The sequence below is a fragment of the Phascolarctos cinereus genome, unplaced genomic scaffold (genome assembly GCF_003287225.1).
Source record: "Phascolarctos cinereus isolate Bilbo 61053 unplaced genomic scaffold, phaCin_HiC Scaffold_4;HRSCAF=312, whole genome shotgun sequence".
Taxonomy (NCBI): Eukaryota; Metazoa; Chordata; class Mammalia; order Diprotodontia; family Phascolarctidae; genus Phascolarctos; species Phascolarctos cinereus.
In genome coordinates, this window is record NW_027555847.1 from 476,008,793 (window position 1) to 476,031,529 (window position 22,737).

Consider the following 22,737-nt stretch of genomic DNA (forward strand, 5'->3'; position numbering starts at 1 on the left):
CAAAAGAATTGATCTTTAAACTTGTTTTGTAAATGGAAAATGCATAGTGAGGGTCATGATTGATGGGAAATTATGTAAACGAGGAAAGGGAAAGAAATGATGGAAGAAGAGTGAAAGTAAGTGGTAGAAAGTGAAGGGAAGGGAAAGATGAGTGAAATGATATTGATGCTTATGGAGGAGATCTGAAGTGAAGAGAAAGTAAAATTGAGAGTGAGAAGGGAGAGAATGAAGATGAAAGATGGTGAGTGAAGGGAGAGAAGCTATTGACAAAGATTGGGGTGAAGAAAAAGGGATGGAGTAATGAGGGATTGAAAAGGAAAAGATAAAAGAAATGGAACAAATTGAATAAACCAGAAAAGTTTCTATATGAGTGGTCCTAAGGGGTCTGAGGTTGGAAGCAGGAGGTAACCCTTAGGTAATACTATCAAGCTGGAACAAGGTATGGGATGTGATGCATACTTTGCAAGAGTTGTTGCTAATGATTGACTGACTACTGGAACCTGGCTGTAAACCTTACTTGCCAAAAATGAAGGAATGGTTAGAGGAAAAGAATTGAAGGATAAGTGAGGTGATGGAGCTCGAGGAATCTAGGATACTAGACATTGAATGGATAGGTGGTGCCTTCAACAGAAAGAGGGGTTTGTCTTTGGAAGAGGGAAAGGTATAAGGGGGAAATCGGAGTTCAGTTTTAGACATATTGAATTTAATATGTCTTCAGGACATCTAATTTGAGAAGTCCAATAAGTGTTAGTGGTCAGGATATGAACTTAGTGACTTTGGAGTGATAAGTTTCTGTTCAGACATCAGTTCAAAATGCCATATTTCAAAGGATTGAGGAGTAATTGAAAGGAAAGGAAATGGAGATAGCAGCCAGCTATGGAGAACTTTCTTGAAGGTATTCATGTCTGTTTATTCTGGTCTGGGGTGTCTGAAGTGAAGAGCTTTAAAATGTATGCCTTAAATCCATGTCTCCATCTATTTTCTCTGATGATGAGTGAATATGTCTAAGAGATGTGAGAGTATCATATTTAGAGAAGTAACTCAGGCACATTTTACAAAGGTATCTAGTTCTCCCCCATTTATGTTACATATGGGGACTCTAGTCCTTTAATCTGACCAGGACAGAGTCACAGAATTTTGTAATGGGTATTGGCATGACTTCCACACTCTTGATGTTTATTAATACTTTAGTTACAGCTGGAAGTAGCCTCAGATCATACACAGCAAAGTTCTACCATGTCTTTTTTTCAACTTCAATTAAGAGTCTTGCCTCCTGTTCTTTCTCACTTAATTTGATTGTAATAATTTTATAGATTAAAAGTTTGAGCACCATAAATAATCGCTTCAAAATTGTAGATAAGAGCATGCTTGATCTGGGCAATGTTCCTATTTTGGTTATTTATTTCAACATCCTGTTATTAGACTCTTAAATGACTGCATGCTTCAGTAAAATACCTGAAGGCTCTGCAGAGAACTGGGTAATTTGGAATTAGGCCAGAACTAGCTTGAAGGTCCTCACATAAAGTCTTTTACAGTTATCCTGGGAAAGGGTGACTGGAAAGTGAAGAGCATTTTGCATCTCTAATTCTAGCCAGACACTCATTCTCATGCTACACCAGTGGAGGGAGGTACTAGAAAATTTAGAGGAATCTTGTAGATCAGCCCTTGGCAGAGCTTCTGGGCCTTATGTTGGCCTTTCCAACATGTGGAAACAGGTGGAGGGGACAAAGGCAAATTCTGACTCACAGCGGAGGAAACTCACATAGTACTTTGCTTGCATCTCTCTTATGCATTTACTATGCGTTATTTTGTAATGTAGTTCTAACCGTTTATTTGGGGATTTGTGGAAAATCCTCCTCCTCCTTTCTTTTTACTCTATTATATCCCCAAGACTTTATTCAGGGCCAAGATTCAGTATATTCCTTGTTGGCTCTATTCCCCTCCCATGGGAAATGCCTTTCTCCTAGATCCAGATGTTTAACAAGTCACTAAGACATTTTTCTTAGTAAATTGTATAGTTTAATTGAATTGGGAGATGTGAGGTAGCATCAAGTGGTATAGACACAGGTAGCAAAAAATGCATCAAACACAATCATTTTTAAAAGCACCTCCTATCATGCTTTGTATCCCAGGATTGGGGAAATATAGGTGCCAGTAGCATATCACAGGTAGCGTGGGAACTAGGCCGTATTGGAGAAGGATTTGTGGTTACTGCTCAGCACAGCAACTGAACAAGAAGAACATCAGGACCTTTGCTCTCTGGCATTTCTTCTGGTTAAAGCTTTTGTTCTTGGTCATCTAACACTCACCATCCTGTCCTCTCCCCTCACCTCACCCCCAGCATCTCTTCATGGCTTCCAGTTTGGAAGAAGAGTTTAAAGCCAGTCTAAGACACTGTAACCCTGGGCAAATTATTTAACCTCTGCCTCAGTTTCCTCATCTATAAAAATGGATAATAATAATTTCTACCTGCTGCGGTTGTTGTATAGATCAAATGAGATATTTGTAAAGCACCTTATAAATCTTAATTTGCTATATAAATGTTAATTATTATTATATGTCTTTCCCTTTCCCTTGGATGATTTGTGAGTCTGATTCTTCAGAGAATGTGTTCCACGATTTACAGCCATGTAGAATCACTAGGAGTGTATTGTGTTAAAGAGATAGGCTTTAATGTCAGCAGGTGGTTTGACCTTATTAAAAGTAACTGTTAAGTTTCCCAATTTCAGTCTATCTTGTAGCTTACTCTTATATTCTTCTGGGCCCAACTTCTTGTTTGTAGCAGGGATATATGTGTGTGTGTGTGTGTGTGTGTGTGTGTGTGTGTGTGTGTGTGTGTGAAAGGCAAACACAAGCACAAATGATCATCCAGTCTTTTTATGAAAGGAATCCACTATCTCCCAAGAAAGCTCATTCCACTTTGGAGAGTTCTGAATGTTAGGAAGATTTTCCTTCCTTTAAGCCTAAATTTGTGTGCTTTCGACCGCTTACGTTTTTCCTATTTATGTCCCTGTGACCAAGCAAGACAAATTTAATCCCTGTGACATGTAGCAGCTCTTCTAATACTTAAAGGTAACAAAGGTGTCCTCTCCCCAGTATCCAAGCCTCCTTTTCCCCATAAACTAAAAACCCTCAATTTCTTCAGCTGATCTTCATATGTATGATCTCAGCGTTCTTCACCATCCTCGGTGACCTGTTTTGGATACTCTCCAGTTGAACAAATCCTTCCTAAAAGGCACTGACCAGAATGGAATACAGTACTCCAGATGTGTCCTTTCCAAGCAGAGTACAAAGGAAATACAACCTCCTAATTGCTGGAAGCTACATATCCTTTAATGCGGTCCAAGGTCACATTAGTATTTGTGGCTATCTTATTACATTGTTAATGCCTATAGAGCTTGAAGTTGATTAAAACCCCCGGCCCCCTTTTTTTTTCCAAGTGAACTATTGCCTCATCATACCTTCTCTGCCTTCAGAAGCAGAATCTGATTAAAAGCTCAAAATGTCACACTTTACATTTGTCCATATTATTTTCATCTCACCTATTCTTAGATTTCAATCAGTGTCCTAACCTGTCTAGATCTTTAAATCCCTTTCATAGGTTCCCAAAGTGGAATGATCCAGGTGGGTGGTGGTAGCCTCGTGGGCAATTGAGGGGCATTGAATAAAAATAAGGGGGTGGTAGAGGCATAAGGAAAGGAAAGAAGCAAAAAAAATTTGAAAAACTGTTCATGCATTTTTAATCTGTTGTATAACAGAGTTAAAGTCATAGTGATTACATTATTTTCAAAATAAACAAACGAAATGCAAATTATAATCAATCAGTGGTCAAATCCACCTACAGGTCTTAAAAAGCAAGTGTCAGCAGGAAAGCGTGTCATATTGTTGGGCAGTCCAGCATGCATCAGCAGGGATATGTGTGTAATGACTTATTTACAATACAATACTATATTGTTATGTAATGCAATATTGTGTCATCAAAATTTCAATGGAGGAAAGAAACTTACAAATTTACAATAAATTATTGAATTTAAGATGTGTTATTTTAAAAAAATATGTTTTATATATTTCTGAAATGATGCAAATTAAAAAAAAAAGTTAAAGTAGATTTCCAGGGGGTACTGAGAATTTTTTTTAAAGAGAGGAGTAGGCCAAATAAGTTTGGGAACCTCTGCCATAGATTATGAGCTCCATGAAGGCAGGAACTATCTTTCTTTTTCATATCCTCAGTGGTTAGGATAGTTTTGACACATAATTGAATTTTTGGATCTGAACTGTGTCATATGACATCTTAGCTATCCCTCTTCAGCTTTGTGTTATTTACATATTTGATAAGTGTACCATTTAGAGATGTGGGAACTGATCACTTCTAGATGGCTACACAATTCTGGCCAGTCCTTACAGCAACAGGACTTATGTTCCCTCTAGGTATCACGGTGACTCCAGACCCTATTTGGCTTCCTGGATGTCTGCTACCAAGTGCTTTTGGGGAAGAGGGAAGTCAAGTGGACTGTGAATGGTTCAAGTCTTCCTCTACTTCCTGTTCTTTGTTATTAGTGGTCAGGAATGGAGAACATTTCTATTTTTTTTTTTATTCTCTTAGAATTATCATTTATTCCCTCAGCAGGAAAATAATATTTTTCTCCAGGGCAAATTTACATTTTCTGAGGTAGAATTGATCATTGTATGGCTCACTTTTTAATGTTCTATCCCATTAATGCTTGGCCACATGGGCTAGCATATACACACATATGTGTGTATATGTGTATGTGCATAGTAACATATGTATGTATAGCTTCCATCTGCTCCCTCTTCCCTCCATTGCCTTCTCTCTCTATGCAAATGGAAAGGGATGGAGCACAGATTTGGTTAAGGACCTCATCATAGTAAAAAATTTGCACAGTCTGAGTTAGGCCCTTATGTAGTCTGGAATAAGAGTCAAACTAAAGAAAAAAGGAGTCTGGAGTAAATGGCAGGCACTCTTTTTGTGTAGGTGCATGGTGGACATTCAATAAATACTTGCAGAGTTTTGAGGCAGTTTGAATGCAAGTGAGCATAAAGGGGAAAAGAGAGGGAGTCTGAAAAGTATAAGATTTCCATTTCAATGTATATTTCTAGGTGTATCAAGATTGATGGGGTAAGTGGTAGGAGGTTGAGAAGGCAATCTGAAGTATAAATTTCATTACCTATAAATTTAGTTCATTGTCCCTGGGAAAGAGTGAATTCAGTCAAAGGGTGAAATGAAAGGTTATTAGGCCAAATTTTCAGATGAATTACCAGTGCTCAGATCACTCTTTGAAAGTACTCTCTCCTGACTCCCAAGCAGTGTGGGCCCCAGCTATAAATATACCATATGAGGTTCTAATTACCCTCCTGGATGTTACAGAAGCAGGGTCACACAAAGCAATAACAGAAAAGGTGGTAGATTGTACAAGTGTTTGTCTCACCATAGGGAGCTTCTGTAAGTTTCTCAAAGCCTTATATGACATCCACATCCCTGTTCTTGCATAAAGTATGCTATTACTCACAAAAGGGTTATGCTGGTATGAGTGGGATACACCAGCCATAAAGATGGTACAAAGCTGACTTAAATACCTATTTTTCCCCAATTAGATGAGAAATGGAACCACTGATGCAAATGTAGACTGTGAGGCATTGTGGGTAAAATTGCCAGCTCTGGAATAAACAGAAACCAGAATCAGCACCAGGAGGTTTAGGAACCAACAAAGATTCATTGAGTTCACTAGCAAGGAAGCCCCACCCACAGGGGCAGAGCCTCCCCAAAGGGACAAAAGGATAAGACTTATGTAGGTTTTAATTAGGTGAGAGGTAAATTGGGTACTAGGCACCTCTTAATTAAATGGAGCTCTTGGGGATAAAATTGGGGTCAGAAAAGGAAAGGCTTTTATTTGGGTTAGCTTTTTCTTGTAACCCCGCTCCCCCAGTAGATGACTGTTCAGGATACTTGCTGTTTCAGCATCAAAGGTCTTGGGGTGGAGTTGGGGAGTGCAATACACACAGGGTCACGGACAAAATAGAGAAACCACAGACAAAATGGGGTTGCTGCAGTTTTCTCGGCCACCTATACCATCCTTATCCTGACTCTCATATGGAACTTGGCTACATCTTACCCTCGGCTTTTTAGGGGTTATCATGGAGGGGTCAGGAGTGATTCCCTTATGAAATTACCTCCAGCTCTGACTGGTGAGATTTGCCCACAGATGATCAGTTGACCGTAATTTAGGCAGCCAGCCTTAAGTAGCTTTTAGAAAGGAGTATTTACTAAGGTGGGAATTTAAGAACATTTGCTATCCTGTTTGGCTTGCCTACCAAATATGTGTGATGCACACTCCCACAAATACATACTTAGTCTAAGGTAGAATAGGCTCAAGCTTAGAACATCAGGCAAACGGATAACTCACAGCTCTAAAGCTGCTAGAAGGTATTTCTTCCTGTTGATGGGGTGCTCAAGAAGTTCTCCTAAAGCAAGGTGAATATTCATCCAGTTTGTCCTTAACTCCCCATACAAACACTGCTACTAGCTCTTCCAGGGATGGCGTTTGGGACACGGATGGGAAGATGGTAAATCCAACATCATCCAGACAACTTCAAAGCTGGTTAAGGCAGTTGCAAAAGGGAAGGAAACTTGCCCAGGCCCAAGCAAAATCTTCCTTTTCTTAGGTGGTTGCTTTTCAAGGATGTGATATACTTGCTCTAAATTCTGGGGCATAACAAAATCACCCAGCCAGTTGGAACAGACTTCACTTCATCAAATGGGTTCAGTGACTTTTCCTACTTAATAATGACTGAAGTTGATCGATTTGGCATCTTATCACTCACTAAGTGGCACTGGGGTTGAATACATCAGTCATCCCACCTTCAGACTACTTACTCTGCATAACCACTGCTAAGTTTTTTTTCAACATTATGCAGGTTGCTATCAATGGGAATACTAATTTGAAAGGCAAAGTTGTAGTTAATTGATGTTTAGAAAACATGTGATTACAGGCACTGAGAATGAAATAGAAGGGACATAAATCAGTGCCCAGTGGTTAAAAAAATGGAGTTGGTTAATAAGTACAAGAGAATTAATAGAATTATAGGTCACTCACTGTACTAAGTAACTTCCAGTTGTGGGGCAGTCCCAGATAGGTTTCCAATCACCTTTTTCTCAGACCCAAAGCAGCTACCTGTGAAACATTTTTTCCAGCCTACTTGATTTCTCCATCCATTGGTTTCTTCATTTCTCTCAAGTGGACAGACAGAGGGGAAACAAGAAAGGATGGGATTATTCATCATTCATCATATAGTGACTATAGTTCTGAGGTCACTGCCCTGAGTAATTTCAGGGCAACAGGTAGTGCTGTGTTAGTAAATATTTAACAACCAGATCTCTGAGGGGGAAAAATACACACACACACACACACACACACACACAAAACCACACAACACATGCTTAAGTTTAATCTGCATTATTAGCATTTTCTCTATCACTTAATTCTAGACAATCAACAAAACAATAAATCAAGCCCTGATTTGTATCATTTCTTGATTTTTGAGGTACAAATGTTCCCACTGAAAATTTAACAGTTATTTTCAGGAGTTAGTCTGAGCTGGCTCAAGCACACCCCTTGGCACAGGCCTAGTCTCAGCTCTTTTTCAGTTGCTTTTTCCTGAAAAAGCCACCTGAGCAGGCCTGTTTTAGCCTGCCTGTGACCTCTCTGTGCTTTCCTTCTTTCCTTTTCAGGACTTGGCAATGTCAGCATTTACTGATTCATGGTGGCAGGGGAGGAGGGTATTGGTCAGAATTACTGTAGCAGTGGGAATCTCTTCCCCAGGGCCACTGGCAGAACATTTTAAGTGACTATTGGGTGGAGAGGCAGGTGAGTGAACACTCTAAAGTAATAGGCATGTCGGGTATTCATAAAATTTCAACCTTGCCCAAGACTGCTTTGCCTTTTTATCTTGAGGATTTAGTCTAATTATTCCACATCAAGAATATAATTTCTTTATGTAAAAGTTGGAGTATTGAAGGTTTTAAGGGGATCTATAGGCTGCTATTTTGCTGATCACCAAACTGGAATCACCACAAATTCAACATTTATAAAGAGCTTACTATACATTAGGCACTGCATGGTTTACTGAAGATACAAAGATGAGTAACACTTAGTTCTTCCCTTCATCAAGCTTCTAGGTGAAAGTATTTAGTTTAAAAAAAAAGTTGATGTTTGTATTTGTCAGTGATTACTAAATTGATGAGTTAATGAAACCAAAAGAGTCATCTTTCAGTGATCTTCTATGTTTCCATGAATATCATTGTTGCCATGGTCCTTATTAGAATCATTTTTGCGTGACCAGGAACATTTAAACTGTAAGAAAAATTTTTGGTTATTTTAAGACTCAGCTAATACTTTAAAAATCCGTGAGATTTTGATATCTTATTTCTGACCACAAGAGGGCAATCTAGTTTTCAGAAAAGCCAGAAAAGTTCTATGACAGCCTCAAAATTCATTTTGTCAACCCGATGTGAGCACTATCTGGGAGCTTAGGAAAAGCTCAAAAGTTCATTTATGTTGCTGGTTTACTGTCTTAAGTCTGGTAAAGAGCTCTGAGGTGCCTAGGATAAGATTGGGATATATGAGATTTCAAAGAATCCTGGGAAAAGCAGTATGAGGAAGAGCTGGGGTGGCAGCAGAAGTTGGCTAACTAAAAGGTAGGGAAAACCAGGGAAGTCTTAGGGAATAGTATGGAAGATCAGTGTAGAGTACTGATCAATACCTAGAGGGTCTAAATTTTTCTGAATCATCAGAAGGTGATGAAGGTGGTGAGGAAGATCACCACGTAGAGGCCAAAAGGAAGAAAAAAAACAGAAAAGAGTACTTAAATAGGGAACAGAGTATAGAAAAATAAGAAATCAAGTTGTAGGGAGATAGGACAGATGCAGAAAAGATAGTCAATACACCAAAGAGACTTCAGTTTTACTTGCTGTTGCAGTGAGCAGACCTTGCTTTAATGAGCCAGCTGACCCACTTCAATTCAATAAACATTTATTAGTCACAGACAAGGTTCTATATTAAGCCCACCACCCCACTCTTTCTCTAGGAATAATGGGTAGGTACAGGAAGCACTAAGGGGAGCTTAACTTGGACAACCCTTGAAAATATAGAGGATATTAGAGGGTGTGCTCGGAAAGTCCCCCAAAGAACTAAACTCTCTATAAAAAGAATCAATTTCCTTTTTAAAATTTAATTTAATTTTTTTAAGTAATCAGTTTCCTGTAATGTGCAATAAATAAATAAATAAATAATTTACAACAAATAAACAAACATGTAAACAAACAAATGAATCAATCAATCATTATATCCTTTGATTTTACATTATGGTCATTTCTGGATATGCCTTCTCCCACTCTCCCCTATCCCAATGAGCTTTCTTTATTATAAGGAAAAACAGTTGAGTTCAACTACTCTATGCAATGGGCAGCAAGATGGCACCATGAATAGAGTGCTGGGCCTGAAGTCAGGAAGACTCACCTTCCTGTGAGCTGTGTGACCCTGGACAAGTCTGTTTGCCTCAGGTTCCTCATCTGTAAAGTGAGCTGAAGAAAGAAAAGGTAGACCACTCCAATATCTTTGCCAAGAAAACCCCAAATGGGTTCACAAAGAATTAGACATGACTGAAAAAAACCTGAACAATTTGTACAATAGCCTGACTATATATACAATATTCTGTACTTGTAGTCCTCCACAACTTTATGAAAGGAGGGAGGGCCAATTTATCATATATTCTCCACTATCAAAATTTGACATTGTTGTTAGACTCAGAGTATAGATATTGACAGAGAGTTCCACTCATATTCTTTTTGTTTAGATGGAACAAAGAGTTTCTGGGGAAGAACAGGGTTTGCTGAGAGAAAGAACTTCAGGACAAATATCTTTTCAGGAGGCAATGAATGAAATTATAAGTTGGCCATCATAGGTAGAGCCAATGCCTGAAGGATGAGTAGTCAAAAGTACCTAATGCAAGGTGAGAAGAGCTATAGAGAGGCAATAGCAATGGTGGTGCAAGTCCCTTATGACTAAAGCAGGATCAGGATCTGCAAGAGCATGTTGAAAAGAGCCAGTTCAGCAGCAGTGGAGAGGGAAGCAGGCATTGGTCAGCAACGCCTGGGAGTCAATCAAGATAAAGACATCTCACTCAAATTGGTCCTGATACCTGCAACCTCATCAGTCCATTGAGGATAACAATATTGAATAGGGGAGAGGTTGTATTGATAAAATAAAGGACATAGAGAAGAGTCAGGCCTGAGTGAGCAAAGGGTCAAGATACTTCTCCTTTTCTCTCCATACTATGGTAGGTTTCTGCCTCCACAGACACGCGTACAGTCCTGAAGTCATATAAAGTTATCCCTTCTACATCACAACTTTTCCCATCACAGTTTCAATATATTGTGGGTTGGCATAAGAAATTAAATGGGAATTTTTTTGGAGTTTTGCAGAAGCCACAGATGATACGCAAAGGCTAGTAGACAACCCAGAAAAATATTTAACCAAAATTTTACAATACAGTGCTGTAAACACCCCATGAAAGAAAAAGAAAAAAAAAGTCAGACTTTTTCTCTGGTACAAAGGGAGGGCCAAAAATTTTACATGGATTTTCCAAACTGCAGGGCCACCGAATCCCTAGCCCTCACAATGTGGAAGGGATCACTGTAGTACTACAGTGATAGGGCCCTCTCTGTAAAGGAGAAGAGCTGGTAGTTACTAGAGAGTTGAGCAACCTGCACCTTTGGTGGGCCTCCACCTCCCTAGTAACTAAACAATTACAGGTAATATCCTAGGGCCCAGGGGTAAGGAACCTGCTTAAGGCCACATATGGACCTCTAGGCGCTCAAGTGCAGCTCTTTGAATCCAGTTTGGATTCAGTCAAAGGGCCACACTTGAGGACCTAGAGGGCCACAGATGGCCTTGAGGCTGCAGGTTCCCCACCCCTGTTAGGCAAATCCCCCTCAAAGGATTCAGGGCTTCTTGGGAGTCAAGTAAGCCTCCACTCTAGTAAGCCCCACTTTCCCTTGGAACCTACACAGACCAGATAACTCACAGTACCAGAGAAGGTCTGCATAGCTACTCCATAGCACAATTCTGTGCTGCTTTGATCTTTTTTCTTCTTTACATCTCCATTGAACAAGGGCTTCTCTCCTCCTCTCCTTCTGTATCTCTGATTATTTGGTCTGCATCATTGTCTACTGATCCCCTTCTTCCACATCTCTGACTTTGCATTGTTTTTTATCTCAGTATCTTGAGCCTACCACTCCTCTGCTAAAGGACCACATGGTTTCGTGGAGGGTTTCTGTGCCTGAGCATATATTTCTTGGGGGTCTTTATATATAACCCCCAACCCCACAGATTTAGCTCTAGAAGAAACCTTAGGAGACATCTAGTCCAACATCCTTATTTAACAAAAATTACCTTCTACAGGAAGCCTTTCTTAGGCTAGCTGCTAGTGCTGTCCCGTCTAAAGCACTTTGTGTCTATTTTAAAATGTTTTTATATTGTTATATTGAATAGCATGCAACTTATTTGGGATAGAGTAAAATATTTAAATTTACTGACATACAAAAAAAGCCCTCAAAAATTATTGCACCTTAATTTTAAAATCTGTTTTATTACTTTATCTTACTTTTTATATCACCCAGATTTTCCCCAGTATCTAGCCCTTCCATCTTCCCAGAGAACCATCCCTTATAAAGAAAAAGAAAAGATTTTTTTAAAGGAAAAGAAAGAATCAAACATTCAGCAACCACTATTAGTATTTAGGGAAAATAATGACATTATATGCAGTGGAGTTTTTGGGACCACATGGTCCCAAACCCAAACCCATGGACCACAAACTTTGGAAAAGAGTGGGAGAAATGTCTTCTCATATCATTTGGGGGACAAAGCATGTTTGTTTTCTTCTAAATTTTGCAACATGCAGTTTTGATTATGTTGTGGTTTTCTTTCCATTCGCATTGTAGTAGTTCTTGTGTATATTGTTTTCTTGGCTTTGATTACTTTTACTCTGTATTAGATCATGTAAATCTTTTTTTTTTTACAGGCAATTGGGGTTAAGTGACTTGTCCAGGGTCACACAGATAGTAAGTGTCAAGTGTTCGGTCTGAGGTCGTATTTGAACTCAGGTCCTCCTGACTTCAGGGTTGGTGCTCTATCCACTCCACCACCTAGCTGCCCCTAGATCATGCAAATCTTTCCATGCTTCTCTGTATTCATCATATTCATTTTTTTTCTTTTACAGTATAGTAATATTCCATTATATTATGTGACTTTTTTTAGCTCTTACCCAATCTTTTTTTAAACAGTTTTTTTTTGGTACAACATAAAGTACTACTTTGAATATTTTGGTGTATATGGAGCCTTTCTTTTTGTCAATGATCTCCCTATGGCATTAATGCATGGACTTTTTAGCCATTTTATTTACATTCCAAATTTCTTCCCAGAATGGTTGTAACAATGCATTAAAGCACATTTAATGGGAAATAATAGGAACTGTTGTCCCCTCTGTCCTTTCCGTACTCTTCCAAAGGGCAGGGACTGTCTTTTAACCCTTTCTTTTTGTAGCTTCAGCACTTAGCACAGCACCTGGAACATAAGAAGTGCCTAATAAATGTTTATTGATTGATTAATTGATTGCCAAACCTCAAATCTGAATGACTCCCCAATCTCCTTACTTTGCTCATACTTAGGAGCTGTTGAACTCAGCTGGAGGAAGTTTCATAAAACTGGTGACTAGCTGCATTACAAATGCATTTTATTCAACCTCAGCCTGGCCTTCATTGAAACAAAGAAGTCCCTTTATTCTTTTTAATTGATTCTTTGTATCACTGCCCAAAGAATCTATTCCAAACCTTCTCTTCTCTCCTTAGGGCTCCCATGCCTTCTCTTCCTAGGATTCTCAGATAAGGAACTTGCCTCTTATCTTATCGAGAAAACTGAGATCAATCCATGTTTCCTTTTCTCCAATTCTCTTTAACTTTATCTCCCACACTCTCCTTTTTCCCCTCAGTGTTTGACAAAGAGGCAACCCTTTCCCCAACAAGACCAGCCCTTCTACATGTGCACTTGATCCTATCCTCTTTTGTCTTCTCCAGCAGATTACACCTTCAATCATCCCCAGTTTAAAATCTTCAGCTTCTCCCTATTGCCTGTTTCCTTCCATACTATTTTTAAAAATGCCCTGAAACCCTTTTTAATGTAACGCAAACCTGTCTCATTGGACACTACTCCCCAACCCACTGTGATACAGCCAATTAGCCTTCTCTGTATTCTTCACACGTTACACTTCCTCTCCCATCACTGTTCCTTTGCTCTGGCTGTTCCAGACATCTGGCCCTCCTTTACCTCTGCCTCACATAGTCTCTCTCTTCCTTTAAGATGAAGTTCAAGCACCTGTCTTCTTTATGGAGCCCTTTCTGTTTCCCTCAATTGCTAGTTCCCTCCCTCCCTCCCGAACTACCTTGTATTTAACTACTTTGTACATGTTTGTATTTATTAAGTGTATGGTTTTTTTCTGCATATATTTTCATTTGTACCTGTATCTCCTATGAGCTCCTTGAGAGTAGAGTTTAATTCTTTGGAATTAATCTAGAACACTACCTGGCATACAGTAGATGCTTAATAAATATAAATTGACTGATTGTCCTTTTGCTGCAATCATTTGTTTTATATCATTTATCATTGAGTTCACAAGATTTTGGCACTTTTAAAAAATTCTTCATTATGGAACCATACTTTAGTCATATCTTGCCTGTGACAGGGTTTTTTTTTTCCTTCATAGCAATGGTTAGCAGCTAGTTTTTGTTGGTTTCCTTCTTGTTCTTTCAACTTTAAGAAGGCTATACCTCACTGTATCTAATTCATAAAAACTCTTCATTTTGTCAGGTCTCTTTCAAGGTGTTTGCTTATTTTCTGTGGGTTAAGAAGGCTGTTTGGCAGCAATAGTTTCTAGTTCTAATCTTTAGTTCTTGATTACATTTTCCTTTGCACGTGTGTCTGGCTGATTTTTTCTTGTGTGTTTTAATGATAATGGAAATGCTTGGCTTCTCCTCACAAGCAACCACTACAATATTTCATACAGTCATTGAAATGTATTCTTTCAGAATTACAACTTTTGCACATTTTCTTGGATTCATAGTAATTCTTATAAAGCATGGGAATAAAACTCATCACATAAGAGCAGTGAAATCTAACACTAAACTAAGAGAAAAACAATTAACATGGGGAAACCAGCTCATCGGTTCTATCTGGTTGTAGTCAGACCTTATGAATTAACCTAGTGTCAGTAGAAGCATCATTCATGGCCATAACTAAGACAAAATGAAACTGTATCAACATCACTGTATCCCCCAAGAAATTTGCACACCACCAATAGAAACGTGTGGCAGAAAGAAGGATAGCATAATGAATTTAGAACTGGTCTTAGAGCCATGCCCACCAGGGTTCATGTCTTCTCTTTGACAGATACTGGCTGTGTGACCCTAGGTAACTTAGCCCCTAGGTGCCCTAGGCAAGTCTGTAAGACTCTAAGTTGCAGAGAAGTTACCCAGTTGCATTGCTAGATGGAGCTTCCTCATCTGGGAGTCTTCTATACCAATGGAAGTACAGATCCACTTCCTATCCCTTAAATATATTTTTTTATTTCCTGATTAAGTTGTCTGCTCAAAAGCAGGCACTATTTCACTTTTGTCCTTATCTTCTTATCACTTAGCCATTATCTGGCATTTTGCAGGTGTGTAACATGCTTGCTTGATACAGATGGGGAGACTGAGGCTCAGTGAGGCTAAATAACTTGTCCAAGATCATACAAGAAGGAAGTGGCAGAGTTGGACTTGTAGATCAGTTGCTGTGACCCCAAACAAAACTTTGTACTTAGTACTTGCTTAATAAATGCTTCTTTCATTCATTCATCTGTTCAACTCAACTTTTCCCACTGCATTACTCTGCCTCTATGTCTATGCATTCTCTGTCTCTACATATCTCTGTCCAGTCTCTCTCCACCTGACTCCCCCTTTCAAGCCAAAGTGTAAAGGTGTAGCAGCAAAAGCACTGGACTTATAGTCAGGAGTTTGAGCTTCTTGTCCTGATTAAGCCACAAACTCATTGTATAACGTCCCTGAGCCTCCGTGTTCTCATCTTTACAATCCTATGATTTGTTTAAGTTTAAAGTAATAAAAAAAAAGTAATTGAACACCTAATAAATACAAGGCTTTGGGATTTTAGCATGTGTAGAATAAAGACTATAGGAAGAGAACATAAATCCCTTTGTTTACTCTGCTGTATGTCTATGGTGTTTTTCAAAAGGAGCTTGGAATCTGTGGAGTCAGTTCCAGCAGAATGGGAAGATGGCAGTGGGGAGGAGTGAATGGAAATATCAACATTTTAGAACTAAGTTTTTTCTCAGTTAATTACTTATGTTTGCCACCATAGCCCTGTCACTACCAAAGTTTTCACTCCTCGTTACAAGAATTTTTTAGCTTCTCCTTACTAGTTTCAGACCATGGCCACTTATAAAACCATTTCCATTATTCCCTTTTCTTTTGTTTGACTAATCTTTAAGATTAAGGTTAATTAAAGATTAATCTTTAATCTTTTTTCAGTACCTGGCCCATAGTAGGCACTTAATAAAATGTTTATTGAATGAATGAATAAATAAGATATTTTAAAATAATAAATTAGTACTTCCCTAATGCACTTAAAATAAACATCTTCCTGCTTTCCCCAGTTGTCATTCATTTGTTTATTTTCTCCTCTGTTTTAATGCCTGTTATCCTTAGTTTTTATTAGGTTTGTTACTCCACTGCCTGCTTTTATTAACCCTCTCTTTTCTCTCTCCCCTGACTCCACCATGTTCGTGAGCCCTGATACTCTCAAGCAATATAAAATCTTTTCAATTAATTTAGGTATTATTTTTAATGACTCCAACAGCCAGCAAACTGAAGTTTGCTAGTGTGATTGTCTCTGAGTGAACTGAGAAATTGACAAATGGCATTTCTTTCTGAGAAAAAAGATTTCAATCCTTGACTGGTGAGAAACATATCTCCTGTCTCACAAGACAGAGCTCAAGTACTGTTTTCTTCTGTAATTCAACTTTCATTACCATATAAATTGATTCTGTAATTCAACATAGAACTCATTTGTATGATTAATGTTTGAAACCCAGGCAGATTAGCTTTCTGAAACATTAAGTCTAGCGTTTAAAGCAATTTTAGAATCCAGTGGTAAAATAGTTAAATGTGTCACACACACGCACACACGCATACACACACACAGACACACACACACACACACACACACACACACACACACACACACACACACACACACCCCGAGGTGGTACATTGGATAGAGTGCCAGGTTGGAAGTCAGGAAGGCTTATCCTCCTGTATCCAAATCTGGTTCAGATACATGCTAGCTAGATAAAACCTGGGCAAGTCACTTAACCTTGTTTGCCTCAGTTCATCATATGTAAGATGAATTGGAGAAGGAAATGGCAAATCACTCCAGTGTCTTTTGCCAAGAAAACCCCAAATAAGGTGAGTTGGAGATTTTAAATTTATATATATATATATATATATATATATATATATATGTGTGTGTGTGTGTGTGTGTGTATGTATGCATGTGTATTTATATGTGTTTGTGTGTGCATACATGCATACAAAAAAGATAAAAGTGATTTTTATTAGTCACATGTGTGTATATATGTATATGTGTGTGTGTTTATTTTATATATATGTATATGTATATATTTGAACACACTGCCTCCATACATATTTGTGTATATCTATACACAGCCATACATACAAGAAGCAGCCTGGATTAGTGATGGAAGGACTAGCTTTGGAGACAGGAAAATGTGGGTTTAAAATATTGCATGTTACACTAGCTTTGTGACCATGGGAAAAACATTTAACCTATGAGTGCCCCCAGTCAACTCAACTGTCAGTTACATATGAGTTTGTGTCAATGGAGAAAGTTTCTCCACTGGGAGTTCCCCAATGACCCTTGACTGTTATTATCAAGCAGAGCATAAAATAGGGAGGCATTTGTTTTCTGGAATTTTCTGCCACTATCATGGATAATGTCTAGCACAAAATTCAAATGGAAAAGGGATTCCCTGCACATGGTGAGGTCCTACAAATAAATCTGTTTTTAGATGATACTGTGCTGATTGAATCAAACTCCAGAACATTGTCGTTGTTGTTCAGTCATTTCCTACTCTTTGTGACCCCTACTTGGGGTTTTCTTGGCAAGGATACTGGAGTGGTTTGCCATTCCCTTCGCCAGCTCATTTTACAATTGAGGAAACTGAGGTAAGTGACTTGTCCAGGGTCACACAGCTAGTAAGTGTCTGAGGTCAAGTTTGAACTCAGGTCACCCTGACTCTAGGCCCAACACTCTATACACTGTGCAACCTAGCTGTCCAGAACACTGTAGAGAATCCTGAATGAGATCTATGATCACTTAAAGAAGTTTGAACTAACTCTCTACAAGAAAAGGCAAAGATTGCTTATTCTTTGAGTGTAATGCAGTTGTTTGGATAACCCATTAGCTAGTCAAGCAGTACACATATCTTGGATGGACATTTCAGGTGGATGATAAACAGAACTGAGTAGGAAGAGTAGAGAAAACTAGATTGCTTTGGGGAAACTATTTGGAGCTTTTAATGAACCTAAACATCTTCCTCAAATAAAGGCTCATCTTTTTAACTGAAATATTCTTTCAATGATTCTCATCACTACAAGTAACTATTTCTGAAGTACCAAAATTGTGGGCCGCACAAAAGGCAATGAACAAAAACATGGTGAGTTCGACGTATAAGGAGGCTGTAGCATGTTACCAGTGAAGAATTTCCTTAGAGAAGCAGTATTAAGAATATTAGCAGATATATGACTAGAAACACAGGACAGGGTGGTCATGTGTTGCATGTATGTGTATGTATACCCACACACACATATGTTTATACATACACAAATACACACACACATATGGTGGCTAATGTTTATATAACACTTTAAACTTCGTAAAACACTTTACAAAGATCGTCTTATTTTATCCTCATAATAACTCTGGGAGGCTGATGCTATTATTATTCCCATTTTATAATTGAAGAAACTGAAGCAGACAGAGGTTAAGTGATTTGGCCAAGGTTACTTAGCTAGTATCTGAGACTGGATTTGAACTCAGATCTTCTGGGTTTTGTTGTTGTTTGTACTCACACTTACTAGCCTCTGCTCCTCTGAATGGAAAGCTAGAGGGTGAAGCTAAATACTCCTCCTAAAACTCTCATTTAAAGAAGGCTCAGAAACACAGTCAATTCTTTCCCAATCAGCTGCATTCCTTGTATTCAGCTCCACCATTCTCATGGCCCCATGTTGGGTAACTCCCCCACCCTCACTATGCCCCGACTACTTTTCAACTTCCTTTTGACTGTTGTCTTTCCCAGTTAGAGTGCAAGCTCCATTAGTGCAGAGACAATTTTCCTTTTTTTTATCTGTATCCTTAGCATTTAGCTCAGTGCCTGAAACAACTAGGTGCTTAATGAATATTTATTGTATTGTACTGAATTGTATTGTATTGTATGTTGGGGAGATACATGGACAGTGAAGAGCAGAGTTGAAGTTGCATTGTCTATTTCATTGTCCCATTACATGACCCATGTTTATGAGTTTTAAGTATTATCCTCCTGGGAAAGTATAATGAGGGTTATAAGTTGCCATGTTATATTTTAAATCTTTGTGAATATGTGATCATGATTCATTTGTTTTTTAAGTATTTTTTTACTGGTAAAGGAAATTAATAGCTACATTTTCCTGATGTAGGGTGACCCTAGACCCGAGGTTTACATGATTTTCCTCTAGATTCTAGGATATAGACTTCAAGGTGCAGAGAGTTCAAGAAAGAATATGACTTCTCTGTTGAGAAGTCAGGATCCCTTAGGCTTCAGTCCAGTCCATGCTTGGGCTAGAGCTAGGGTTCTATAGAGGGAGGTGCCCCTAGTTCTCTGGGCCACCAACATGATGAGTCTCCTGGTCATGAGTTTTTCCTGAGCAGGAATGGAGCATGTTGATAAGGAGTTGAATATAAAGAGTGCAATGGTGGGGAAAGATCAGGTCTTTTGGTAAGCCAGAACATGGTTTAGGCTAATCCTCTTAAGAGTGGTCATCTTTTCTTTTGAGAACCACCGTGCTGTCTTCAGGAAGCACCTGGAGATGGCATTGACTGGGGAATCCCAGATCTTTTCAAACTTTAGAGATAGTCACTCCTTGAAAGTCTGTCTCTCATGAGGACTGTGTGGTTACCTATGCTTAGAAGAAACAAAATAGAAAAGGTAGCCAGGGACCCAAGGCGAAGGCTCAGGTTCAACTAAGCAATATGTATTCTGGCTGCCATGTGTGAATCAATTAATAAACATTTATTAAATGTCTATTATGTGCCAAGCACTGTGCTAAGATCTGAGATTACAAAAAGGCAAAAGACAATTTCTACCCTCATGTAGTTTACAAGCTACTATAAGTGTTGGACTATGGAAAATCCCAGTGAGAGAGTTCTATGTTCCAGAGAAGAGATAAGAAAAGAAGTTATAAGTTAAATTCAGAAGTTGCTTCTCCTTTTAAAGTATACTGAGTAGGTGGTTCTTCCTGGTTCAGTGGGGACCAAGGGATTGCTACATCACCACAAAGTGCTAAGTCATTCAGCCAAGAGTGCTGGTGTCTCTGGAAACAGCCAGTGGGGCTTAGTGCATTCTTTATGGGATGTCCCCTACAGGCCCATACTCAAACATATTTCATGCTGTGTATTGTAACCTAAAACCTGACATATATATATATATATATACACGTATATATATGTGTATATATATATGTATATATACATACGTATATATATATATACGTATATATATGTGTATATATATATATGTATATATATATATGTATATATATTACACACACACATACACACACACACACAATACATGGCTTTGAGTTCAGTTTATTCAATATTTGGATTTAATGGCAGTTGGAGTTGATAAAGATAGCTCACAAAGACACATAGATCTAAATTAAAGGAGTGTAGAGTTTGCTGTACTTGCTAAATCATTATACCCATTTTGATCCCATCCAGCAATTATGCAAATGTTTTCACTGAAATTTGACTAATGCATTTCCATCTTTCTTAATGTTAATCAGTTGTTCTTACAAAATAATCAGAAGGTATTGCATTTTTACTTTTTTTACAACTAAATTCAAGACTCACTGAAATTTCATTTGGAAGATTTTTAAACAGATTAGAAAATTCTCTTTTCAATTTTTTCTTATTTTAAAATTTTTTTTTAATTTTTTTCAACTTTTTTTTAAATGTGAACAAATTGATAGTTTTTATAGGTGACAAATCTACATTATGTTCAGTACCAAAATTACATAAGATTCTAAGATGTCCAAACATGTATTTTCAAAATTCTGTTTCCATAGAATGAGTTTCTTTTGAAAAGCATTAAATGCCACATGCATTCTTAAAATGTCATCTTGAAGGAGTAGATTAAGTATTTTTTTATTTTTTAAAAATATCTACTAGGAAGTATACTATCGATAGCCAAATATCATCTTAGAAAAAGTTTGACAGCTCTTTTGAATAAACACTTTGCCACAAGATAACCAGACAACCTTTGTTTGGTACAGAAGATTTTCATAGTCATTCTCCACTCATTACATTGACAAATTGCTGCTTGTACAGTGACTACTAGTGTGGGTGAGTTAGTAAGCACAATCAATCTCTCCCCTCGCCCTTTTTTTTTTATAATCCCTGTAAATATTCTGAGTAATGAGGCTTATGAGCATTTAATTACTCAGATAATTTGATTAATGTTGCCAAAGAGGTGAGTTTCAATGCTGAAAAATTACTTCTTCCAACTGGAGGGACAGCAAAACACAACACCTGTGCAGGAGAACGCACTTTCTGATACACCAAGGACACAAAGATAAATAAGACACTGTCCCAGCCTTTAAAAATTTATATAGGAATTTGGAGGAGTTCTGTCATTCCAAGTTTTTGAGAATAATATGTAAATTTTCAGAACTAGGCGACTACTACCCACACACACATACACTCAACAAAATAGTTTCTTTACAATTAGTTTTCTTTCCTTTTCTGAGGTTGTATTGTTTAAGATCATAATTAAGCCTGTGGTTAGTTTGGGTATTTCACATTTTTTGTAATTAATCCTCTATTTCTTTTGAGTTCTCAGTTTTGTTAACTGGGTAAGGTATGTGTTGATAATTTTTAAAAAATTTCTTCTGGTTTTGTTGTTATTTCATCTTATTTATTTGCTATTTTGCCAATTTTATTGTAACATAATCTTTTTAATCAGATTGGCTATATGTTTATCAATTTTATTAGTCTTTTCTAGCTCTTAGTTTTAGCACTTCTACAGTCTTGTTGGTTTCCAATTTATCTATTTCTGCTTTAGTTTTTGGTTCTTCTTTTGTGCTTGTTTGGGTTTGTTTATTAGTTGAGATTCTAATTTTTAAAAATTCATATTCATTTCATTGGTCCTCTGCTTTTCTATTTTGCTATTATATGTTTTTAGGGATATAATCTTTCCCTTGAGGACTGCTTTAACTGTACTCAGGAATTTTCATTCTAATGGAAAGATAACAAGTATATATAAAAGCACATACAACATAACGTATATATAAAGCTTATAAATAAAAGAAAAAACAAAACATATGCAGAATAACTAAATACCAAGCAATTTTTTTCAGAGAGATCATTGCATTTTACTTGTATAAAGATCATGCATTCTTTTAATGCCATTATTTTTTGTTTCCCTTCTTCTGGATTGTTGTCTTCCCCTTGATCACTTTCTTTCCCATTTGCCATGCAGTCTTCCTTTCAGAGTCCATACCTTCCCATGGGGAGCTTGTCTGGAAGCTAGTTTTCTCTAGAAGCTCTGGTTTTTCTTCCACTGAGGCAGAATATTGTCCATGGAGCACAATATTCACTCAGAGGAAGTGGTCTTCCTTCGACCCAGCTCCATGTAGATTAAACCCATTGTAAGGTGTCCATCTCCTGTTACAAAACATGTCTCTTCCTCCCCCTCTTCCCCAAAGCCTCCTAGAGAATGCTCTTCAATAAAAGCTCCTCTCACTAATAAGAAAAGATTTCCTTCTTTCTTCCTGTTTCAGCTCTTCCATTTGCCAATTCAGTAAATTCTCTTGAAACCTCCTTATTGCTAAGAAACTATAGGAGTTATTATCCTTTTGCTGTTTACCCACGTTCCACCTCCCTTTTTCTTTTATGCATCCTTTGATTATTGAATTTAGTCTCACAAAATACATTGATTCATCTGGAGTGGAATCACTACCTGGTGTTTTGGGCTCCTTCACCACTATTTTTCCTCTTTCTTTAAATTCTGCTTACATATTTATCCTCTTGTGTACTTTTAAAAATAAATCTTTTTCTTCTTTCACAACATGACTAATGTGGAAATATATTTAAAATGATTGCACATGTATAACCTATATCAGATTGCTTGCCATTTTGGGAAGGAGAGAGGGGAGGGAGGGAGGGAGAAAGATCTGGAATTCAATTCCTTATAAAAATGAATGTTGAAAACTATCTTTACATGTAATTGGAAAAATAAAATACTATTTACATTAAAAATAAATCTCTTAATGGTCCC